Source organism: Rhea pennata, chromosome 4 (genome assembly GCF_028389875.1).
Source record: "Rhea pennata isolate bPtePen1 chromosome 4, bPtePen1.pri, whole genome shotgun sequence".
Lineage (NCBI taxonomy): Eukaryota > Metazoa > Chordata > Aves > Rheiformes > Rheidae > Rhea > Rhea pennata.
The window spans coordinates 32,999,716-33,023,068 of NC_084666.1; positions in this window are offsets into that span (position 1 = coordinate 32,999,716).

The following is a 23,353-nucleotide window of genomic DNA, read 5'->3' on the forward strand; positions in this document are numbered from 1 at the left end:
AATGCATCATTCAGTTTGGTATGAAATGGAAGTTTTATGAGATTAAATCGAGGATGTAAACCAAGTTTTAGTGAGTGTTTACAACTCTATCTTAACACATTGCTAACTTGGTTAGGTAACAGTGATTATTGTACTTTTGACAATCTCACAGAAGATCCCCCCAAGGAGGAACACTAACCAAGATGAAATTTTGATTTAAGTGTGTAATGATAATAAAAAAGAAGTAGCATTTCTACTAAATTACAGATTCTAAGAGCCGATTGTGTCTCACTGCCTGATTTTAAAATCTCAAGAGCCAAGTTTCACTGAAATAACATGCATGATTACTCTAAATTAATTATGATGACCAACTGATGGGTTTTGACAAGTAGTCAGAAAACTCTCCCCAAAACCTTAAGAAAGGAAAAGAATTATATTTAGCAGCTGAGGCCATGAGCTGATAAGGTGGCTGTACCCTTAGCAACATAACCTTAGCTGAGCAGAGGTCTGAAACACATCTTCAGACAATCTGACACTTCGGCTTAAACTTGCTGGAGTGAATTTGCAGTCCATTGTACCCAATTACATTTCTCTTTGACTTCAGTAGTGTCACCTGTCCATGCTGTAGTGAATCTTCAATCCTTTGGCTTTTAAAGCACAGGCAAAATTGTTCAGATAAGAGGAGCAGAAGTTAAACTTCCTGAGTTTGCAGCAGGTGTTAAACAAGAATGTCCAGGAAAGTCAAGGGCACCTGAGCAGCTTTTGATGGCGCCTGTATGTGAATCAGCTTTGATTCTGAGGCAGCGCTGGCTTAAATCAGTCTGAATTTATGCATCGTGTGTTTTACACACCTGCAAATTTACTCAGTGATGGCTGGATTCAATTTTATAACAAAGGAAAAGGGAAAAGAGCAAAACATTCTCTCTACACATACAGTTATAAATTAAATTTTGATTAGTCTGTGAGAGCATTGTATGAAAACGCAAAAAAGAAAAAGGCAGTTTTTCTTTAAAGGCAACATGTTTCTTGAAACAGTTTTTAGGGGGCTTTGCAGGATACCACATATGCTTTGGAAAACAAATGAGGTAGAAAATAGAGATCGAGAAGAAGAAGAGGTAACTTGAACCAAAAACAAAGCAGTAAAAACAAATTAAAAATATGCTGAAGAGTAAGAGGCACCTAAGTCTAGAGAAAAATGAATGTAGAACCTACTATAAAAAGTATTTTCTGCCTCGAGCAGTTTATACTTTTCTTCTTTCCTCCAAGCGCATGGGTGATGTTTAAATCTGAGTTTGAGAACTATAACCTGAGCACAATATCACTACGAATATCACAAAGAAATAACCATATAATATATGATAATAATATATAATAAGATAATTTTTAAAATGTTTTGTATATTATACCTGTTGAGGCACTGACCTACAAAAACCTGTGGTGCTTTCATTTGTCTTCTGTGTGCTTATAGTTTCTCACTATCCTATGTTTTTTATGTAATCTCTACATTTTAGATATTGACTGCTTTTTACTTTGATTTTATTACAATCAGTCTAATTTGGGATTAAACTCTTGGAAGATTCCCATGCTGTGAGTGTAATAATAATATAAAACTTTCATATTAAAACATCATCTGCATTACAAAGTATATGAATCATCAGATTCATTAAAAAATGACTTTTCTTGGGGAAAGTAAAAAAAATGAAAAGAAATTAAGTCCAACAAGCAAATGAACTATTACTTCTGTCTCCTAGTCCAATTCCTCCCTTCAGCAAAGCATTAAGGAAGCTATGTTATGTGGTAGATTTGGAAAAATGATTAAAGTTCTCTGTGTGTTCCTATACAATTGATACCATACAGTAGTTGTGGGTTTCAGAAACATTACCAGTTATTCATCAGTGCAAAGTAAATAATATAATTTATGCAGTTTGAAGTGAAAAAAATGTTTTCCCTTTTTGGGCTATAATGAAGTTCCAGATCACTTCGTTGAGACAACTTTTGTAAATACGTATGTAACTATATTTAACTACAGGATACTTACAAAAGAGTGTTCCTTCCAAAGCAGAATGAGCATAGAATCTCTGAATGAAACCTTCACCAAATTCAGATCAAAAGAGGAAGCAGCAAGTTGGCATCAGAGCCAGGGTGATAAATTTGATTTTGAATTAGGCAATATAAAGCTGCCTTTTGAAGGCTAAACAGTAGTTCCTAGTCTCTCAAAAGACATTACCCCTAGAGCTAATGCATTTGCTTTTAATCTTCAACTCTGGAGAGAGGGCGAGCAGGAAGGGAAAGAGGAAAGGAAAAAATTATAAGTTTTTGCACCGCTAACATACACGGAGTGGGGGGCTGAGAAAGGCTGGTGGGGTCTACCAGCCTTCAAGTGGAAGCGGAGACCTGACTGCTTTAGGTGCTTTTAGAAATATTGAAGGCCGGCTGCTAGCACAAACAGTGTCCAGGTATCACACTGCTGTGTTTGGTTTGGGCAAACAGATCTGTTCCTGTCAGATCGCAAAATATTCGTATGAGCAGTTTGGACAATACTTTAAAAAATTGTTATGGACATCAGTTATCACTTTTGCTGTTAATGTCATGCAGCCATATTGTGCAGCTGTAAATGAAGAATGAGATTAAGGTACTAGCTACACTATGTTTGGAGAGAAACACAGAATTTTCACCTTGCTTAAGTATTATTTAGAAAAAAATATCCATTCTGTGAACTTGTGGATGGGTACAAGAGTTAAGAGCACACATTTAGTAAGTAGATTTTTGGAGAGTTTGGCTCTGTAGTCTCTGGTGAAACAGTCTATATGAAAAACAAGTTATTTTTATTTGCTAAATATCTTAATCTCCTTGTTTCCCTTGCATACCTGCGAGTGTATATCTTTCATGCCTTTCACTATGGCAAACTTCAGATTAGCTAAAAATGAGATAGATGCTCAAACACTAGTGCTTGAAAATACTGTCCCTACTCAGTCTAGTCTGCCACCGAAGTGCAGGGAATGGGTATATTTTTAACACGTGTAAAATTCAGTGTAGAGATGTATTTAGAGTGGTGTGTAGCTGCGAGGATGGAAAGGAGTGGCACTGTTGTTCTGTCCCTACAGCTGCAAATAGTTCCAGAACCAGAAGTGAGCAGGAAATAGGTCTTTCCTATTGACTGATATTTCAAAACATTTCCCCCTGTCCATCAGGCTAAATATGGAGATAATAGTTTAGAAGACAGGAAGAGGTAGATCTGCTTTGGGAAGGCCTGCGCCGTCAGCTGAGGCGTGGGAACCAGCATCCTGCTGCCTCTCCCTGCGTGGTTCACAGCCGAAACTGGAGCCCAGTCGCTCATCTCCAGCGTAAATGTTCTACACAATAGCTACTGCACGAAAAGAAAGAAAATCCCCACCTCAACACCTCCACTTCTAATTTTCCACCTTGAATTTCTGAAAGCTTTTCCTGAATAAAAGCTTTAATCAGAAACATAGTCCCCCCCAAAGTATCAAGGACAAAAAAAAGGTGGAAGTAGCTTATTCTAGGATTCCAGTGAAGCTCCCAAAGGCCAGACTGAAGTAGTTGTAGTACATCTGCAGTTGTTTGGAATGAGTTCTGAACCCTTCCCATACAGACTATCTTCCCATTTTCAAACATCTTCATAGCAAAAAGAAAAAAAAAGATGAAAATGTGGCTTTTTTTTTTTTTTTTTTTTTTTTTTAAGAACTAGACATATATTAGTTATTTAAAATGTTTGGCAGGTGACATTATGATTTGTTTAAAAATCCTGAGCTTTAATCACATTTATGATGTCAGCTCTTTATTACTGGTTTTGCTGTCATGTTATTTAGCTTTATGCTTCTTTGAAATAGTGAATGCTAATAGCAGCAGTGGAGCAACCTCTTCTAAACGTCAATTGTTACCCTATAAACTCACCAAGGTTAATCCACATTGTCTAGGATCATGGAAATAAGGATAACAGGTGCTTCTCTAGCACCTAATCTTCCATGAAAGAATGAGTAATAAGTACAAATTGAAATCCCTGACATGCCTAAGTTATTCCTCCTGGCTGACAATATTTAGAGTATGATGGTATAAGAAGAGGCTAAGATAGCGAAGCCAAACATATCAATAGTGTCTCCTCTCTCCAAAGTAGTGAAATTTCAAAAAAGCTGGGTTATTTTGGAGCTCTGTTGGCCTTAATATAGTAGTCACATTGTGTTCACAGAAGAATATTTTATAATCACTATTTAAAATGTGAGAACATTTTATTTTGGTTATTTGTGCCTGATTTTTCACTTTTGCTGTCCTGGGTGCAACCGGCTCCTGAAAAGGTCAGAGGAGAATATGGAGGATAGAGTTTCGGGGCCCTGCTTCTCTCTAAATAAATTTCATTTACTATCATTTCTCTGCTGAACGAGACACTGAATCAGCAAAACTGAACTGGATTCAATTAAACTGACTCCCTTTGTCTATTATTTCACAGAACTTTACGTATTTAAAAAAAACTTACACTTTTTGTTGGTGAAGCAGAAAAAAAGTTTTAGAAATAAAACTAGTTTTAAAAGGTCAGCAATGTAAACCTTAGTCTGAGTATGTCAGACAAGATGTTCCTAATATATCTTGGTATTTCTCTTAACTGTTTCTGTTTCTTGATCTTCCCATGAGTGTACCTGAGAACTGCATGGTTCTTGCCAAAATAAACCTCAATCACTGGACACTTCTGCAAGAAAGTATTTCTTAGTAGTACTTTTGATAAACTAGTTCAAGAGGCATTTTCTCCTCCTCTCTTTAAGTTGACATTAATACAAATAGCCAAGACTCACAGGTGTTCAAATTTAGATTTGAAGTATTTGATCTGCCCACCCACGATGAATTCCCCTGGAAACATACAGCATTTGCTGCAGTTTGCCAGCTTGCTGTTGAATATAACAGTCGCTCATGACCACTTCATAAACCAACTTGCCATGAAAGAATCCAGCTGCATTTTTCTCTATGTCCAGATTACCTTATAGCACCTATTATGAATTAAATAGTCTCCTTCTTTAGTTCATTCAATTGCTTCAAAAATTCCTGGCTGTTTTGTAATGTGGATAAAGCTGCTTGGGATTAGTTTATATTTCAAAAATACTTTTACAGATATCTTCGCTGAAATAAATAGATCAATTCACAGAAACGCTTGAAAGAGTACTTACTACAAAAATCTCATGTTTGTTGATTCATATAGAAGAATAGCATCAAAATCATAACTTTGCTGGCAGCATCTGCTCTATGGTTGGGTCTCTGCATGTGTGGGCCTACAACTGAGTCCTTGCGAAGAGCAGGGCACAGAAATAGGTTGGAATCAGTAATCATGACTTTCTGTCCCCAAAGCAATAGGTATGCAGGGTTACTCCATGCAGCGGTGCAGGCATGTGACACTTGGTTGATTCAGGCAGGTGGCACAAAAAATAGATGGGAACTCTACCTTAGGTTAAAACTTTTCATTTCTCATTATTGTTTCTTTCATTTCACACAAGCTCTTACTTCTCATTCCCCAATGCTTTGTTCTGCAATTAAGACATTTGCCTTCTTTTAAGTTAATAGTGACTAAATGAGAATGGTGACTCCTCTGCGTCTCCTGAGTCCTCCCTTAAAGAGCATCAGCCTGAGCGTACCCTAGAAGTCTCTCTATTACTTATGATAAATGACAGTCCCTCCTCCCCTCTGAGACTGGGAAGCAGATGCTGCCTCAGGTCTGGTAGGGAACAAGGGTTATTCAATCATCGTGTGAACTCTCAGACTTTCCCCGCTTTCTGCAGGATCCCGTTATTCCTTTACACACAAAGTGCAGGTGGGAGCTGCAAGGATACATACAGCATTTGATACTTTGCAGAACGTACTTGTGGACACCATTTTCTATATGCTATGCTGTATTTCATAATGGTAGATATTTCCATACTTTTACCAGCTGACTATATCTTGTAGGTCAAAATAATATGTAATTCTAGTTTATAAAGCCATTTTAAGCGAAAAAATATGGAAATTTTTCTTCTCTTAAATGTTCAAGTGCATCTTTTCCTACTCCACAATGTGTTTGAGAAGTCTGACAAAAACAAGTCCTTCCTTTTAAGATTTTCTGTAAATCGCCATTTAAGCAATCAGAAGCAGTATCTACTGCATTTCTGTTCATATTTCAAATCTAAAGCATGAAAACTATCATCTTCCTCCTCAGTAAGACTGATGTAATATTTCCACATCTTTATAATCCTTAATGAACTAGGAGGATGAATCTTTTATGACTAATCATTCAGAAGTTTCTTTCTCTTGCAAATGTTAATATTCTGTTATAGTAAGCTAGCTGTATACAGTATGTTTAAAAATCTCTGAGTGGTGAAAGAATCTTATTTATTCCATCTGTCAGTGACAGGTAAGGTCCATAGATTTAGCCCTTAATAATTAACATCACATACAGAAAGCTGATATGTTGACACAGTAACTCAAATTTTTGTCAGTGATGTCAGGTGATTGCAGAGGGAATCATGTTTTCAGTCATTTTTGACAGAGAATCTTTCCCTCTTTTCTCCTGTTTCCTTCTGTATAGGCAGAACAGAGGATATAACTTAATATTAAAAATTGGAAATGCTAGCAGGTTATCTAAAAGATCAGATAAATTCACTGAATGAGGGGGAGGGAAATGCCTTTTGTATGTTTTATAAGACTTATTTCCCACTTCTTTCTCAGTTAGAAATTCCTTCTACTGTCTATAGTGTCATAATGAGAAATTTCTAGCAGTGAAAATACCACTGCTATAATAAAAGTAGGAAGACCCCCGAAGCTGAAAAATAGATGTCTTTCTTTTGTTGTGAGTAGTGTTTCAAGTCCTCCAGCCATTTTAGTGAACACACTGGCAAAACTCCTTTTTATTAAAAGATTCACACGTTACCCAATCTGAGACTTCTCACGTTGTAGTTCTTTAGTACCTCAGGGAAGTCATCCTGCAGGCCAAAACCATTGCGGATATTCATGGGATACTGTAGGTCAAAAATAAACAGGAAAAAAGTCAAAAAACATTTCACATCTTGTTTATCTGTGACAGAGAAACAAGAAGCGGGAAGGTAGCACAAGTTGTTTATCCTTACAGGTCACCTCTTTCAGTCGGATGTGCTGTATGAGATCAAAATTGCAGGGTTTCTGAGGCTAAAATATATATCAGACAGCTTGCATTCACAAGTCTTTTAAAATATATTTTGTGTTAATAAATGAAGTCTGCAATAGTTACTTTCTTACTGTATCCAATTTTGTGTTCTTTAAAAGCACACTAGGAACATTTCATGAATAGCAAGTAGTAGTTGGGTAACTTGTCTAAAGATTTTTCGGCATAAGAATAAATTCTAGGGTTATAAGACTGTAACATTAAAATACAATAGTGATAGAAGAGCTACAGAAATGTTCAGGCATCTAGTTTTGAGGTTTATTAAAAATATTTTGACTAGTTCTTCAGGATGGTTCTTCAGGCTTTCTTATTTTCAAATAATCTTTTTCTTGTCAATTAAGCAAAGTCAAATATCCACAAGCACATAACTTTGCAGTTACGAGAATATAATATTTAGTAATATTTAGGCCATTTTTATGACTGCTATATGTGTAAAACAACTGCACTGGAAATGAAATTTACTATTTATTTTCAAATATATTTGCTTAAATTATAATGTTAAAGATGTTTTTTCTTTTTTTGGCAGGGATGTCTGGACATTTCGGATTTCTCAATATTGCATACAAAAGATATAAGGCACTTTTTAGACTCTCCCTTTCTAACAGTCGTACACCTATAATGTACCATTCATCCATAACCATTGTTATTGGTCCTTGCACCTGAGCATTTTTACAATAAAGCAGCAGCAGCAAAAAGAAAAAAATTATGAAATGTGATCACAACTAATAAGTAATTTATATGCCAAAAAGTTTAAAGCATCTGAACAATGAAGACAGACTAACTGAAATTAGTAGGTGCAGGAAAGATACAAATTGTTTACTACACTTTTTGATAATTAGGATGGCAAGCCTACAACAAACTATGTTATCTGCTCTTAGATATATATTATAAGAACAATCTCTACCCCTCGGCCCTCCTATCATCTCACTTTTTTACTGAGGATTGCTAAAGCATCATAAAATTGAAATAGCTGACTAACAAAACCTCAGGGCTTATATTTCTTGCTAAGTAATTCTATTTGGAGTAGCAAAGTCAGTGGGAAAATGTCTGAGACCTTCACTGGTTTTAGCAAACTGAGAGCTATGGTGATCTCAGTTTTCAGTAGAGTTGCTAACAAAAGTTACCACATTATTATTTTAAAATATATGCAATATATTTATTAACTAACTTATTAAATTCACCTATGTTAAGGGGAAAATAATCTCTACCCCACAATGTGGTCAACAGGGATTAACAGTCTCAAAATGTTCTTAACGTTCCACGTTCCACTCACCTCATACAAAGCAACTAATTCAAAAAAAAAAAAAAAAAAAAAAAACTTTTTGAAAAGCTTTCCAACGTGGAATAACTTTTGGTATTGACTTGTCCTTGCCTAGGCTTTCGTCTTAACTGCAGAGATAGTCTGGATGGTAAAATGCAGGAGCATACTGAGCTCAACTCATGATTAAAAATAATCATGTTCAGCCTAAGTTAAAATCCTAAATCTAGCAAATTCCAAGAAGGTTCTAATACCCTGTTCGGAGTGCCTTTATAGTCAGTAAAGAGCAGAGAAGGGGAAGAGAGGAATAAGGGGAGGAAAAAAAAATCCTAACTAAAAACCTAGGTTTGGTATGTTGTAAAAATGAAAAGATTAATTCAAGCCAATCAAGAAACACATTCCGAAGGGAAAAAATATATCTACTGCATTTTGCAGCATGGTAGTTAACGAGGATTGTCTAACGGGAACTCAGATGTTTCCAAAGCTAGATGAAACAGGGAGAAGTCAGAGAAATAAAATTAATCACTGTTGGAAAGAATGGCGCTTACTCCTTGTTGTTGGCCAGCTACCAGCACAAACATCTACAGAGACAAAAGCTGAAACATTCAGGCTGTTTTTCAGTCTGCCGCTGCCCCCTGGGTTAGCTGGCCCAGCTCTCCCCAGGATGTTCTCCAGTGGTACGATATGAACATCAGCAGCTGAGAGGGTGAGATGGGTGCTGTCTTCTAGCAGTCCTAGTGAATTGTTTAAGGAGCCACTTTGGTTTCACTAAAGCAGAAGCGAAATCCAGGAGTGGGAGTTCTGTGGGCAGGATATTCCCAAAGAAGTAGAATTACAAGCACGGCATCTTCTCTCGTGCAGCGAAAGGCTACGTCTTCCTCTTTACTTGAATAGTGACTTTTTCTTGCTTGCATTTCATTCAGTTATGCTCATCTGTTGCCGAGTTGCTTCTTTTCCTTCTGTAATATTTCTGATCTGCAACATGCTCACAGTTGGAGTTCACAGCGAGTGTGCAGATTCTACTTGTGTTACTTTCTGTTTTTTCAAATATCACTCTGTAGACCACCTTCACAGATTCTCATCACCCAGGGCATATAATTTATAAGGTGTTACGCTCTCTTTCAGTTAATTAATGAGAACATTAATTGAAATTATTCCTAATGCCAGTCTCTGTGACATTACAATTAACAGCTGTGTAGATCCTCAGCAGCTATGCAGAAAGAAGATCTCAAAGGCTTTGCATACTAGCATTTGTGTCTAAAGAGATGCACTACACCTTTCTTTATGATTTTTTTAAATATTCAGTCTATATAATGAGTGTCCTCCTTCTTCCCTATAACTGAAACAATTTGAGATAATTTTGTAGTGTAAGACTATCAGAAGTACTTTCAGATATGTTTAGTGGAGTTGCCCCAGAAAAACTGAAAGCAGATTAGTTTATGTATTGTTAAGGACATGAAATTGAAAACTGTCTTATTAACATGTGAAGAGTCATGAAGGAAAAACATGGTATCTTTATGCAGGTTTGTCAGAAAGCTTCTAACAAAATATTTAGTAGAGTTAGCTAGAATTAACAGATCTGCTCTGATTTATCTTGTCTGCACATTGTCTATTTTTCTACAATTAGTTTAGAAAGGAATATCTTTGGAACATCATGCCTCAGTTTTCTACTGTGTGCATTTTGGTCTGAACACTCAAGAGAAGGGAAGAGAAGCACAAAGACAAATGTAAACAAATTCTCCACTTTAACATCTAGCTCAGTTAGAGATGGAATTGCAGTGGGTTGAGTCCACAGCGAAAATAAGATGCATCTGCAGAGATATCCTGGTGCTCCTTGTGTTCATCTTTCAGGAGTATTTTTTGGCATATCATGCTATAGCATCACTGCTACATTGGGTCAGAAAGGAGTTCTTCTGATCACATTGGTAGGAGTTCTTAGAGGAATTCTTTTTACTATTTTGGCATTCTTTTGACTGAGGGAGTATGCTACAGGTCCTGCGATCATCTGGGGATTTCACTAAACAAATGTGACATTTGTAATGCTTTTCACATCTCCTGTGGCACATCGTTGTCATAATACTAAACCAGAACTATAGGTGCAGTATTATTAAAGGACTATGAGAAATGTTTTTGCCTTGTGATGAGCGAACCATTCTGACAAGACAGTTTGTGTACCAATGCATTTGTTGAGTGGACGTGCAGTGAAGGAGACAGGATCTGCAGATCCGGCCCTACATCTCTAATCTACGTGCCTTTGTCTGATTTCCCATTCATGATTTAGAGTGTACATGAAGGGTGTCTCAGCCTCTGAAAGCTTAAATCCTCCTTGTCTTTTTCATGTTAATGAAGCCAGTTCTCCCTTTCTTATGCTTGACTTGCTTCAATCTGTCAAGCCTATGGACTACAAGTTGGAACAAAATTTTGAGTTAAAATAGTAACTTAGAACTTAATAAGAAATAAAGACTAGATTTTAAAACTGAAACAGGAAGCAAAATCAAGGATTTCCTAGGGGGCAGGGAAGGAAATTCCTTCCTAAACCTAGGAGAAGGTGATTTTCAAGAATCACAGACCTTCAAGCTGGACAGCCTCCACTGTCAAGGAGAGACCATGAGGGAGCAAACACAGCTTATAGCTTGAGAGTAACTTCACCTATAGGAAACACAGGACAGAGAAACAGTTGGCTTTCTCCAACATCTTGCAAGCCAACTGATGAAAACAGGATGAGAAATATATGTCCTCTTCCTTGAATAAACCTGGTTTACTGCCTCTATAGCAATATCCAAATACTCTCTTAATTCCATCAAATTTTTGCCTACTGTCACAGAGGCTCAATCTTGCCGCTATGCAATTAGCACAGAAAAGGAAGTAACCTGCTGCTATTTAAACAACATGGACACTTTCTAATGAAAACATATTTATCAACACAACATGGTATGGTTGATTAGTGCGTTAACCTATACAAAGGTAATATAATTTGGTGGAGTCTGAACTTCTGGGGGGCAAACAACATTACTTATAGTTCAAAACCGTATAAAAATATGTACAAGTCTTTTTTTTGAGATATAATAGAACTTTCTCTTATATTCAAAAACCTTACGACTTGTTTCCCTTTTCTACTCTGCATTTCAGAGTTTTAAATTCTCAGAAATACCTTTGTACTTGGAGACTGTGGATTGTTTCCTTCTGTTAAGAACAGAAAATGTATTAAAAATTGTACCTCCAAGCAAACAAACCTCTGAGGCTTTTACGAAATTAAGTACTCGGGGAAAATAATGTGAGTCATCAGTTCCTTGCAAACAGTTTTGGTCTTGAAATCTAACTTCTTTGTTAAATTTAACAGACATTTTGCAGGAAGTCAAATGTTTTCAATCCATAAAGTTTACAAAACCCACTACATATGGGTTTTATGATCACTTTTATCCTTCTAACAACTCTCATAATCTTTCAGAGGGATGATTTATCTCTTGGTGTTTAATTAAATAGAATATTGTCTTTTAGGATTCTCTCTCCTTGATATATACACTCTCTATACATTGTTTTTTGAATTCTAATAATAATTTCATAAATTTCTCAACTGAGGGTATTCATCTATTTGCAAATGATACGTCTCTGTCATCATTCACATTCTATTTTTACACAGAAGGAATTTGACTGGCTCCTGGGAATGTATTATTTTATATCATAACTGTAGACAAACTTTCCTCTTGAAATCTACTGCAATTCATGAAACCACAATCAAAATCATGTAACCAGTTTCATTTCACTGAAACAGTTTTAAAGTGTTATCATATTGTGAGATATCCTGCTATTTCCTTTGCTCTTTTCTATAGATCAAAATCACTCAGGTAGATTGAATATTTAAGTGCTAGACGTGGAAGAAAAAATGAATATATTCATTTGAAACATCACAGTTGTATTCCTTTTATTTTTGTTCTCTCATATGTCTTGGTAGAAAACACAGGGAGGGACACAGCTTCTGTCCACATCGACATCCTCTCCCCTGATAGCACGATAGCATGCACTCTCAGGGTCAAAGGCAGCAGGACTCATTAGATCCCTTTGCACAGGGCCATGGACAGTGGGATGGACAATTCATCATGTTTTTTGCAGCACAGGTATTTTTGGGAAAGATCAATATTCTCCTACCAACATAATAATTTGAGGCAGAATTACTTGAAGTTTTTCTTGCATATCTCCTCTCTCCAAAAAGCAGCTTTCCTTTACATAAAGTATGCTCCCAAAAGAATATACATGATTCAATATAATGCAGTATATATAAAATAATATATTTTATATTACACATGAAGACATACACAAACTCTAATTTTTCCCATGTGCCTCCAAGGCTACATTCTCATATCCCACAGTTTGTGCTACAATGATACAGAGTAATCTTATGTTAGGACTCAGACAGTTTACATTAATAGGTGTTGGTATAAAGAGACAACCCAATACCTGAACCCGTTTTAGATCTCCAAACTCTTTAATAAATCTTTAAACACAAGAGCATACAAGTCCATAACTGCCACTCAGGCTTCTCTCTGCTGGTTTTTAATTTTTTTTTTGCTTTGTTTGACCACTTCCAGTATTTTTAAATACAGTTTTGAATTGTAGAATAGCAGATGTGTCCTGAGTGAAATGTTTGTACTTACTGAGATATGTATTATTTACAGGTAATTTCATCCTCTATCAAAGCACTGTGGTAGATATTCAAGCACAGCTTCCACAAAAACACCTTCCTCCCCAAAACCCCAAGCCTGTCTTACTGAAATACAAAACAAAGACTGAAATCTGCCTTAGTCTTTCCTGTGGAATTCGCTTTCATGTGTTATTCCCCAGGTGTGTATTCTTGCATGTCAGCTGCATCTTTGCAGAGCTAAATCATCTAATCTCACAGTCCCTTAACAATTTCCTAGGCATAGCTACTCTCTTGATTAAATAAAACTACCAGTGATCCTATCACCAGGATGACAACCTACACTTTATAAACTGTTCAAGACAGGCACCATTTAATCTCACTGAATGGCATCTACCTCGGTAGCTGTTTAATAAGTAAATGTCTGTAATGAACAAGCGTATTTGAAGGAGCAGAGAGATCTCTGTGAATCCATAGGAAATGTTGCCCTCTGGAAACAGGTTCACTGAAGATACATGGAATATTCACCAACCTTGCAAGTCCAGAATTTTCATTAGATCTCATGACAACTGTCAAGGCTCCCTAAAAACATAAATTCTGAGTTTCTCTGCATCAAATCACTGTGTGGTTAAGACAGAAAAATCCCCTAGTTTCTAATAACCTTTCTAATATCCCAGGGACTAACCTGTGTCCTTTGGAATAGCAAGGTTAGACTAGAACACATGAAACAGTAAAATTTTGGGGGCTTCTGAGTTCCATTCTGGTAAACAAAACAAAGAAAAAACTATCCGGTGGTGACTTCCCACTGTCTTACCACTTTTGTTTCCAGTTTCCAGTACAACTGATAATTATAAATATGAGTTAAATAACAAGCACATAATTATAAAATATTATTAATTAGAAGTGTTATAAAAATAAAATGTAATTGTTTTACACTTATTTCTATTGGAACAGAGATTTGGGTTAATTATGAATGGTAATAGTCATTGCTACTCAGGAAGAAGGGCAAAGTATAGGGATCATTGAACATTACATTTTTCCAATGTTACTTAATTATAAGAACACCTGCACTGAATAACTTTCAGCTGATCTATTTGCAGAGTGTTTAACAGTCCTTAAAATTCCTCATTTCTTAACTGTAATGGGCTGGTGATGTTTGCACATTAAGTTGTGTAAGAAATATATAGGCAGAAACCACTCACAAGACTTATTTTCCTACCTTACATCTAACAAGTGGTTTCTAGCAGGGTGCTTATTAGAGAACGCTGTTAATATTAGTGGATATTCTGGGTCATTTCAGTTAAGAGTGAAGTGTTCTCTTTGGTCTTTGCTACAAAGAACCCTTTCTAGGGAAAAACACCAGCGACTCACCTAATCAGCTCAGAGAAGTTATTTGCATGCTCAGGAGCATTATAAAATGTTAAGATGGAAAGTCTCCTTTGCTTGCTTTTTTTCTCTCTCTCACTCTCTCTCAATCTCTCTCTCTCTCTCTTTTTTTTTTTGTTTTTGTAATGTTCTCTTATACCTCAGTATATTGAGCAGATTTAAACCTCTTCCATATAACATGCCGTGTCTTCTCTATTTTGTTGATAGAGAAAACTGGAGATGATTATTTCTGGATGCTGAATATTTAATTGTTATACATAATTTGATTCTTTTTTTTATACCTCAGGCCTTAGCAGTTAGTCATCATTACCAAAACAGACATAAATGCTTATAGCAGCCATGGAAGAGTCACACAGACAAATGCTAATGGCTACTAAACTTATTCTGCTTGTTCGTCTCTGCTAAGTTTCTCTGGATTTATATAGCAAGTTATCTCCAGCAATTAATTAGATTAAATTCAAGGAGAAAAAGGGAACTCAGGAAATGTTTTTGAAAGTGTTTTAACTTCAACAGGAATCTAATTGCTTCACCGTGTGGTTTTAAGAGGTTGTCGGGGGGAGCAGTGGCGAGACGGGACCTGCCGTGTTGCGTTGTGTAACATACTGCCCTAATATTGCCAGGCCAATGAATTAGAAGAGGAGATTCTGAACCTGTGAGATCTGTATTCAAAATGTGTTTTTGAATACCGGAGCCCTTCAATTTTGACTTTTCTTTCCTCTTTTTAGGAAATACTATGTTTCAAACAGATTTTATCTGTTTTATCTCTTCAGCGGTTCGATGAGCTGTTGTGTGAGCCAGTTTGTTCTGTATCTGTCTGGAAAACTGGTGTTCGTGTATTTGGGTCAAAATGTATTCCCATGGGAAAGGTCATCAGTCTTAAAACTCCAGTCTAGGCATTTGAGAAGGGAGTATTTTCTTCACGTCTGAGTAGGTCTAACTTGTCAAATGTTAGGCATTGCTTTCCGCGCTGGAGCAAGTGGTTTTACTTGCTCCAGATACAGACCCGTGCTCGCTGAAGGGCTCAGGAAGGGATTTCCCAGAATTCAGGCTCACAAAGAGGCACAAGTCACAGAAAACACGCAGGCATCCGTGTCTGTCCGGCTGGCATTCAGCTTCCTCTCCTCTTCCTCTCCACTCCAACCGGTCATTTTAGCCAGGTGTAAGAGAAACCCTGCTGATGGCCACACTAAGCAGCTGGACTGCCCCTGGTCTGAAGCAATCAGCTAGCAACACGGGTACGAAAAAGCCGCGGGGATCTTGGAAGAGGCAGTAGTAGAGGTGGGAACTTTCTTTCGATGAAATAATTCTTTGAACTGAGAATGAAAATGGGCAGTGGGAGTGAGACGTGAGAGTGGCGGAGAGTGGGTGAAGAAAGGGAGAAAGGGATTTTATTTTAAGCACATTTATTAATGTTGGCTCAAAGAAGTTAGAAGTAAGCCAGGCATAGAATAAAGGTTTTTCTGTTTAAAATGTTAATCAGGAAGGTGGGAGGAAGGGATTGAAGGTGGTGGGGTTCATATGATCCACTCGGTTTAGAAGATATGTTGGAAAATTTTTTTAAGGTGAAGTAATTTCTTTCACACCGTGTTTGTGTTTTAATTTTTTTTGTAAATACTTTCAGAATCAGAAGAAGTCCAGAATCTAGAAAAAGATGCCACAAATTAGTTATGAGGAAGAGTTGCATGGTTTTTTAATGTAGCATCAATATGTGACTTTTGCTGACAATGTATCTGGCAAAGAAAGGAGGATGGGTTAACAATAAGGACGTGACTTACTTTAAGTGCTCAGGATCTTAATCAAGACAGGAGTAAAACTGTAAAGGAAGTTGTGTTGGCAGTCCTAGAGGTCTTTATTTTTCCTAACTAAAGTCACAGAAATGCCTTTCTTCTTTATTAAAGAAAATAGCAGATTTTAGATATAAATTTGATGCCCTGTTGTTAATAGCAAGTGTTTAGGATGGCAAGTGTCATTAAGCCATGGGATCAAGCAGTGGGCAGTGCTGTCGCACCAGCTGCACGCTCAGCAGTCTTTCGGAGCCAAAGTTTCTTTAGGCTTAGAAACAAGCATTGTTGCATGACGGGAACCTCTGCAAAATAAAGTTCTCCTTTTTCCTCCTAAAGTATAGTACTAGCTACTTTCTTTCCAAGCGAATATAATGATTTAAACATTTCATTATCCACATTTCTGCAATGCAGCATTTCAAATGTGTATCAACAAGTTATTGATTAATGTTGTAGAATAACTCTCTGTTGTATTTGTGCTTGTGTGCGGATCAATGAGTGAATTCGAGATAGGAGCACCACTGTGACGTGTGGAATAATTCATATGTTCGGTTGTATTGTGCAGTTCCTCCTCCCTCTCCTAGTTTGGTAATACCTGTATTTTATCAGGGCATTCTGTATTCTGTCATCAGAATCATCTATAGATACCTATCTATAGACATCCTTGTGTCTAATAATTCATTAATGTCTTTGATGACCTTTCCCAATTTTGTCGTTCCTTTTGTATATGTATTTCAATAGTTCGTTTTTAATGCAATGTATCATATTGAACCAGTTGTGAATGCAGCCTACATCTACCATCTAGATTACTTTATTAGTTATTTGTGAAAATTCCATATGAAAATGTCAAAACCTTTATTAAAGCCATGATATTACTTCCACTAGTTCTCCTCTCAGAGAGGGTTCTCTTTCTAGGATATAGAAGGAAATTACATTATTTTTAATGTGACTGGTTCATGACAAATCCGCATGGATTATTAATCATCTCCTTGTTATCTTCTAGGTGTTTAAAAATCAATATCTTGTTTAAGCATTTTCAAGGCCCTGAAGCTAGGCTGACTGGTCTATAGTTTGCCAAACCTCCTTGGAAAAAAAAAAAAAAAAAAAAAGAAAACAAAACAGCAGCTGTGTGCATTAGTCTATTTGCTATCTTTAGGATCCAATATACTCTTGAGTCTTTGAAGATACTTCCAAAAGTTTCTGAAGTTTTCACAAAGTCCCCAGACCTTCTACAATCAAATTCTTGTTGACAGGTAACTTGAGAACATGCAATGTATTTAATTTCTAAGTTGTTCTTTTCCTTTTTCTCTCCATGTTGGAATTTTAAAAGGTGTCTCCTATACCCTTCCAGCATGTTTCTCTGTATGGTGACAACCTCTCCCCACTCTGTGGCTACCTTGGTGAGCAGAATGTTGCATAAGATCTTAGTTTTGCATTACAGTCGTCCAGAGAACTGCACGTTTCCGTGTTTTCTGTCTCTTGTACATCTACTTCTTGACAGTGACTCCATCATCAATTTCTAAGTTCTTGTTTCCACTTTATGCTGAACAAAATGTCATCAAGTAACATCTCATGATTCTGTGGAACTTTTCTGTAATTTAACACCGCTAAATGTATATCAGAGAACAGACTTTTTAGTAGGCTCCTTATTTTACCAACCCCCTTTTAATCATTTCACTGCATGGCAATTAATGGGAGCTGGTGGTTATACATCTTTCAGTTCTTCACTGCAAGCCACTTATAGGTATGGGCTAAAGTCTACAGCCTCCTCCTCTTTTCTATTTGAGATGTTCAGATTTGCTAGCATATATGACCTGTTTTGATCTTTTTGCGGTATGTCAATGATATTAGAAGCGACTATCGGCAATATGATTTGTGGATTACTTTCCAAGTCACTCAGGAGTGGAACTTTCTTAGTTAGTCGTTCCCTAAATTTCTCAAAATGCTCATATAAAATGTATATTTTGCGTCATTGCAGCACAGTAGCTGTTTCAGTAGGCAGAACTCCTTACTTAGATGCGAAGTAATTTTCAATATATAACTCTCAGTACTAGGGAAATCTTTGTTTCCCATGTTTTGTTTTGGTTAAGTGATATTTGTGATGGTCTTAATTTTATTATTGTGTACTGCTACCAATTGCTGTTAGTTACTCCTAAACTGTTATTTGCGTTGCACAATATTCAAATTTTTTAGTTTTAACTGTGGCCTGACAGCTTGAGTTCTTTCTAAAACCATTTGAAGCTTTAGTCATATACTTTTTCCCCTTTCCATCCACCTCATGTCAAAATGTCACCCAAACAGATGTTCATACATTCCAGACCTTCAAAAATGTCTTGTATTTTCTGCTGAAACACCTTGAGTACTGGACACAAACCAAATGGCAGTCTGAGAAAACAGCAACTTTGAAAGAGGTTGTTGAATATGCACCATGTGTGTGTGTATATATATATATATATATAAATATATTTAGTGTGTGTGTATGTGTGCTATGTGTTTTTAAGGACACCTGCCAGAGTACTGCAGATGTATAGGAAAACACCTGGCATCAGCCAATTCTTCTGGAATGTTTCCTCTTGCAAGTAGTGGAAAATGTTCTCTTCTTACATACAGATTTAATTCCTTTAGGTCAATACAGAAATGAAGAGTTCTGTTTTTCTTTTTCTTTTCTTTTTTTTTCCCCTTTTCTGTATCTTGAGTGTTTAACTTCTGCTATTTTTCATTACTTGCTTTTTAGCAAGTTCCAGTCATACTCCTAGGGCAAGCAGAATATCCTCTGAGGCATGACTAATCGGCTGGCTGTATTCTATCTGGGCATTATCCTTTCTGCTGCATTATCCTTTTTCATGGGAGATGTTTTTATACCCATTCTTAGTTATACTGGTTTCTTACAGCTCTGAGGATGGAATACTCTTGGTGGCACTGAATGCCCTTAAGATCAACACGTTTTGCTGGGTGAGACAACAACTGTCTTTTCCCATCTTTCACGTGCCCATAAACTCAGCTCCTGAGCTCGAGTTGTTGAAGACAACATAACCTGTGCAAGTCCTTTTAGGTCTTTCTGCGACTTCCCTTTCAGTTTAAATGCCACCATGTCTGGCAGCATGTGGTCTTGTATTTCTGTTACCGGCTTCAATTAAGTGCAATAATACATTTGCTTTTCTTCAGATTGATAGCTGCTAAAGAGGCAATGCTGTCCATCATTCCTATGAAGAATTCTTGGGTTTTTTTGTGTATACTATCTGTTGTCTTACCTTACTTGTGGTATGCTGTGTTCAATTCCGTAGCCTGTTTTCTATGTGCTCTGATTTTAAGACACTTTTCATGTAGTATTTTGGATTTTTTGTCATATTTTTCTTATCTATCTTGGTCACGGAGTCAGTGCACACTGACCTTTCTGTGAGTTTCCTTTTGAGCTGAATTCTCTCTCATGTTTGGCCTATTTTTACTGCTTTTTTGAGTGTAAACTGTGAGCTTTCCATCCCTCAGGATCTGGGACAAACCATGAGGCTTAGTCCCTGTAGTATTTATCTATCTTCCCTTCTTGAATCCCCTCAAAAATGCTGATCTTCACAATTCATTCTTACTTTCTTCTGTTTTTCATCTTCTTTTTGTTTCACCTCTTTGTTTAAAAATACATCACTTGCATTTCTTATTTTTATGCTGAGACTGTCCCCCTCAGCATTCTGTATTGCAGTAGCAGTTGGCCAAAAATAAAAAGATGTAAAATACGGAGGAAATTTTTGAAATGGCAGAATATTTTGGTTCTTTTTATTTTCCAGTTGCAAGTATCTGACACTTTAACTGGCCAAAACAAAATACTGGGGAAAATAATAAAAAATTTGTGATATGCTCAGTCTTGGCAAGGTTAGAACAACAACCTAAAAAGGATGCAACCTTTCTTACCTATTAAATCTATTCCTCAAAGAAAGATATTTTGGTGTACTTGATAATCCTTAGATAGAGCTTGTGCTGCAGTGCTGTCCTCAGGCTTCTTTTAAAGATTTCCCTTACCAAGTATTTTGTATATGAATAGTTCTACTTTATGGCAGAATGAGTCATTACTTCTTAGAAGAATAATGATAGTATAGACCCTAAAGACCTTGGCAGGTATCTTTTTTCCTGTTTCATTTTTCTCGGTTGAGATCTCTTATTTCTCTTGTATGGATTCTAGTGGAAGTGTTTGTTACATATCCCGTTGCTCTTTAAGGCATTATGCTATAAATCTTGCTCTGTCTGTGTACCATATACTTGAAAGAAAATAGAGAAGTTCCTATGGACTTCCGTAATGAAAGGTAACCAAGCTGTGCTTGTATTTGTTCTTCAGAAGTACCTATTTTAAGCTAGTGCCTTAAGAAAGTCTACACAGATGATAGTATATAATTTCTATTGATTTGGATGTAAATTCTATGGGAAAATTTTGAGGCAGAACTTCACCCATAGGCAATTTCTATGCTTCAGGTCTCTGAAGCTTGTTTCTTTTCTCTTTCTTCCTCTTTCTTTCTATCATCAGTTTATCTTCTGTATTTCTTACACCAGCAGGAAAGATTCGAACAAAACTGCTTTTTTGTCTAGTTCTCACTATGTGCGTATTATAAGGATGATGTAGCTAACAAAAGTGCTTAGTGATGCAGCTTCATAGAAGAGCCAGAGCAAAAGTTTTTGATATGTCTCCTAATTTGGACTTCATTTTTTTCCCTTTATACCTTCCTTTCCTACACAGTCTTCAGCAACGGATGTATTGAATGGGAAAAATGTCTCCTATGTGAAATTGTTCTTCTCCAAAGAATTCTGAGAGGCAATGCTGGAAAGTGATGTCAAATCATAAACCTCTAATGAACAATTACTTTTGGAAGCTATAAACTTCTATGTTTATAGAAGCTATGTTTGATATCTTTCTTACTAACAAAAAGGCTGAAGATGAGATGGATGTAGAAGATAAAACATTCCTTCAACTGTTGAGTTGAAGGTATCATATATCTCCTCCGCAGGTGAGAATTGAGGCACAGAAAAGTCTTGGCTTTGTCACCTGTCCCTGCTATACTTGTTTGGTGAATAAAAGATTTGAGTCACTTCATTGTCAATCTATCAGCTTCTCTGTGCAGGAAGGAGGGATTTTGATACTGCTTAAGTAGGATGTGAGCACTTAAGAAAATCCCACACCAAATTCGTATGATTTTGATGGATGTCAACATTTCCTCCTTGCCTTTACAGAAAATGATTTCTTCTGGTGTATTTTTCCTTTTGCTGGAACAAAATATCACTGTTGCATATAAGCCTTTATTTTAGCCAAACCCACATATTGCTTAACCATGTTATCTGAGGAAAATTTACATTCTGAAATATGTCTATCATCTCAGAAACAAACATGCCTGACCTACTTTAATGATGTATTTCAGGATAGCAGCAGGCATTTTTGATGATGCAGTACTGAATACATCTTCGGAGTAACTCTCGGGAGTTAGCAGTAGTCTTTAAACTTGTTTCTTGATTATCCTTCTGCTGCACTTTAGGTTTAGAAAATGTTTAAATATATGATAACTGTGTTATGACATGAGTAAGAATAAAATACTAATATTTAGCTTCTTAGATGGCGCTTTTATCTTAGAGGTCAAGTGTTTTACAGAAAAATTTGTAATAGGAAGGGTCAGAGGGCTCGAGTGAAGGGGAGAAAATTCCAATTTAAATCCCTCCCCAAAATTCTCAGTTTATATTATCCTTAATAACGGTTCAAATGGAAAGAGTTAATGCACAAAAATCTATTTGATTTTGACTTTCTTTTTTTAAACAAATTCACACCTTTCTAAAGGAATAGCTTGGAAAAAAGATCATGTCATTGTCACTATTTAGTATCTGCACATGCTGCCAGCTATGCTTTGGGGAAAGCTATTATAGGTAATAGATGTTTCTTCTGAATGAAGATATATTGGGCCAAACGCTGCCCTTAGGTATGTCAGTGAAACTGCTAACACATCATGGTCCATGAAATGGGTGATTTTCCAGTGGTATAAGTGAGGGAAGATTTTGTCCTACTCTATAGAATACGCAGGCACTTCATGAAAAACATGAAAGCTTTTGATCTGCTTATAAACTATAATAAAAGGAGATGGAATCATCTGGCAGGATGAAGCTTTTCAGAAGAGTATTTCTGCAATCTCAGTTATTTGATGTGTCTGTCTGAATCCTTAATTCATCATGCCATGTGCTATGTTATTACATTTCACACCAGTCCTGAGAACATGTGCCTCCTAACCCTTAAAGATATTTTAAACTAGAAAATTTTCCTCTCAGAACATGCACTGAAGACCAGAAATGTCTGAAAATAAGGAGAAAATATTTTGACAGGTTTATATCAATATTACATGACTAAGATATTTTTTTGTTTTCTATATCATTTTGACATTTCAAATTTATGGAAATTTGCTGAAATTTATGGAACCTTCTGCAAAAATTGCTTCTAATGTCAATTGTAACCAACTGCAAGCATCACCGACTTATGTTTTCCTATTAACCCCTAGAGAATTTTTTTTTATTTCCGGATTTGAACAGGAGGGTTTGGGTTGTTCTGAATTCTAAGTTCCCAAGCATAGTTCCTGTGCCAGAGCTGAATTATGCAGTCCACAGCAGGGCTGTGGTAATCTTCATCCGTTCTTGCAATCCAAAATGTTGGCAGGAGAAGCCAGCTGTGTACTCAGACAATTGCCCAGCTCAGCACCGAGCACAGCAGTCCTTGGAGACTCTTTACTCCTGCCTGCAAACTGCTCCTGCATCTCCTCTCTCCTGATGTCTCTCACATCGGTGATGTTTCTTGTGGCTCTTTGCCAAAAGCGTAAAGAGGAGAACACTGACTTTTTCTCTCTTACTTCCCTTGCTATTATAGGTTTCCATAATATGTTTTGATGTGCAATGAAATATTTAACAATGCTGATATTTAAAGTATCATTATTGGTGCCTGGGTAAACATCACAGAGATGAAGCAGGAGTTAATGGAGCACTGCTGTTGTTTCAGGCTTTCTGCCTGCTCAGTCTATCATATTTGCATGCATCAGTCTTCTTGTTGTTTTAAATCTTTTCTTTGCATCTATAGCAGACAGGCATGCTTCAAAAAATAGAATAAAACTGCAAATCTCTCCCTCTGTCAC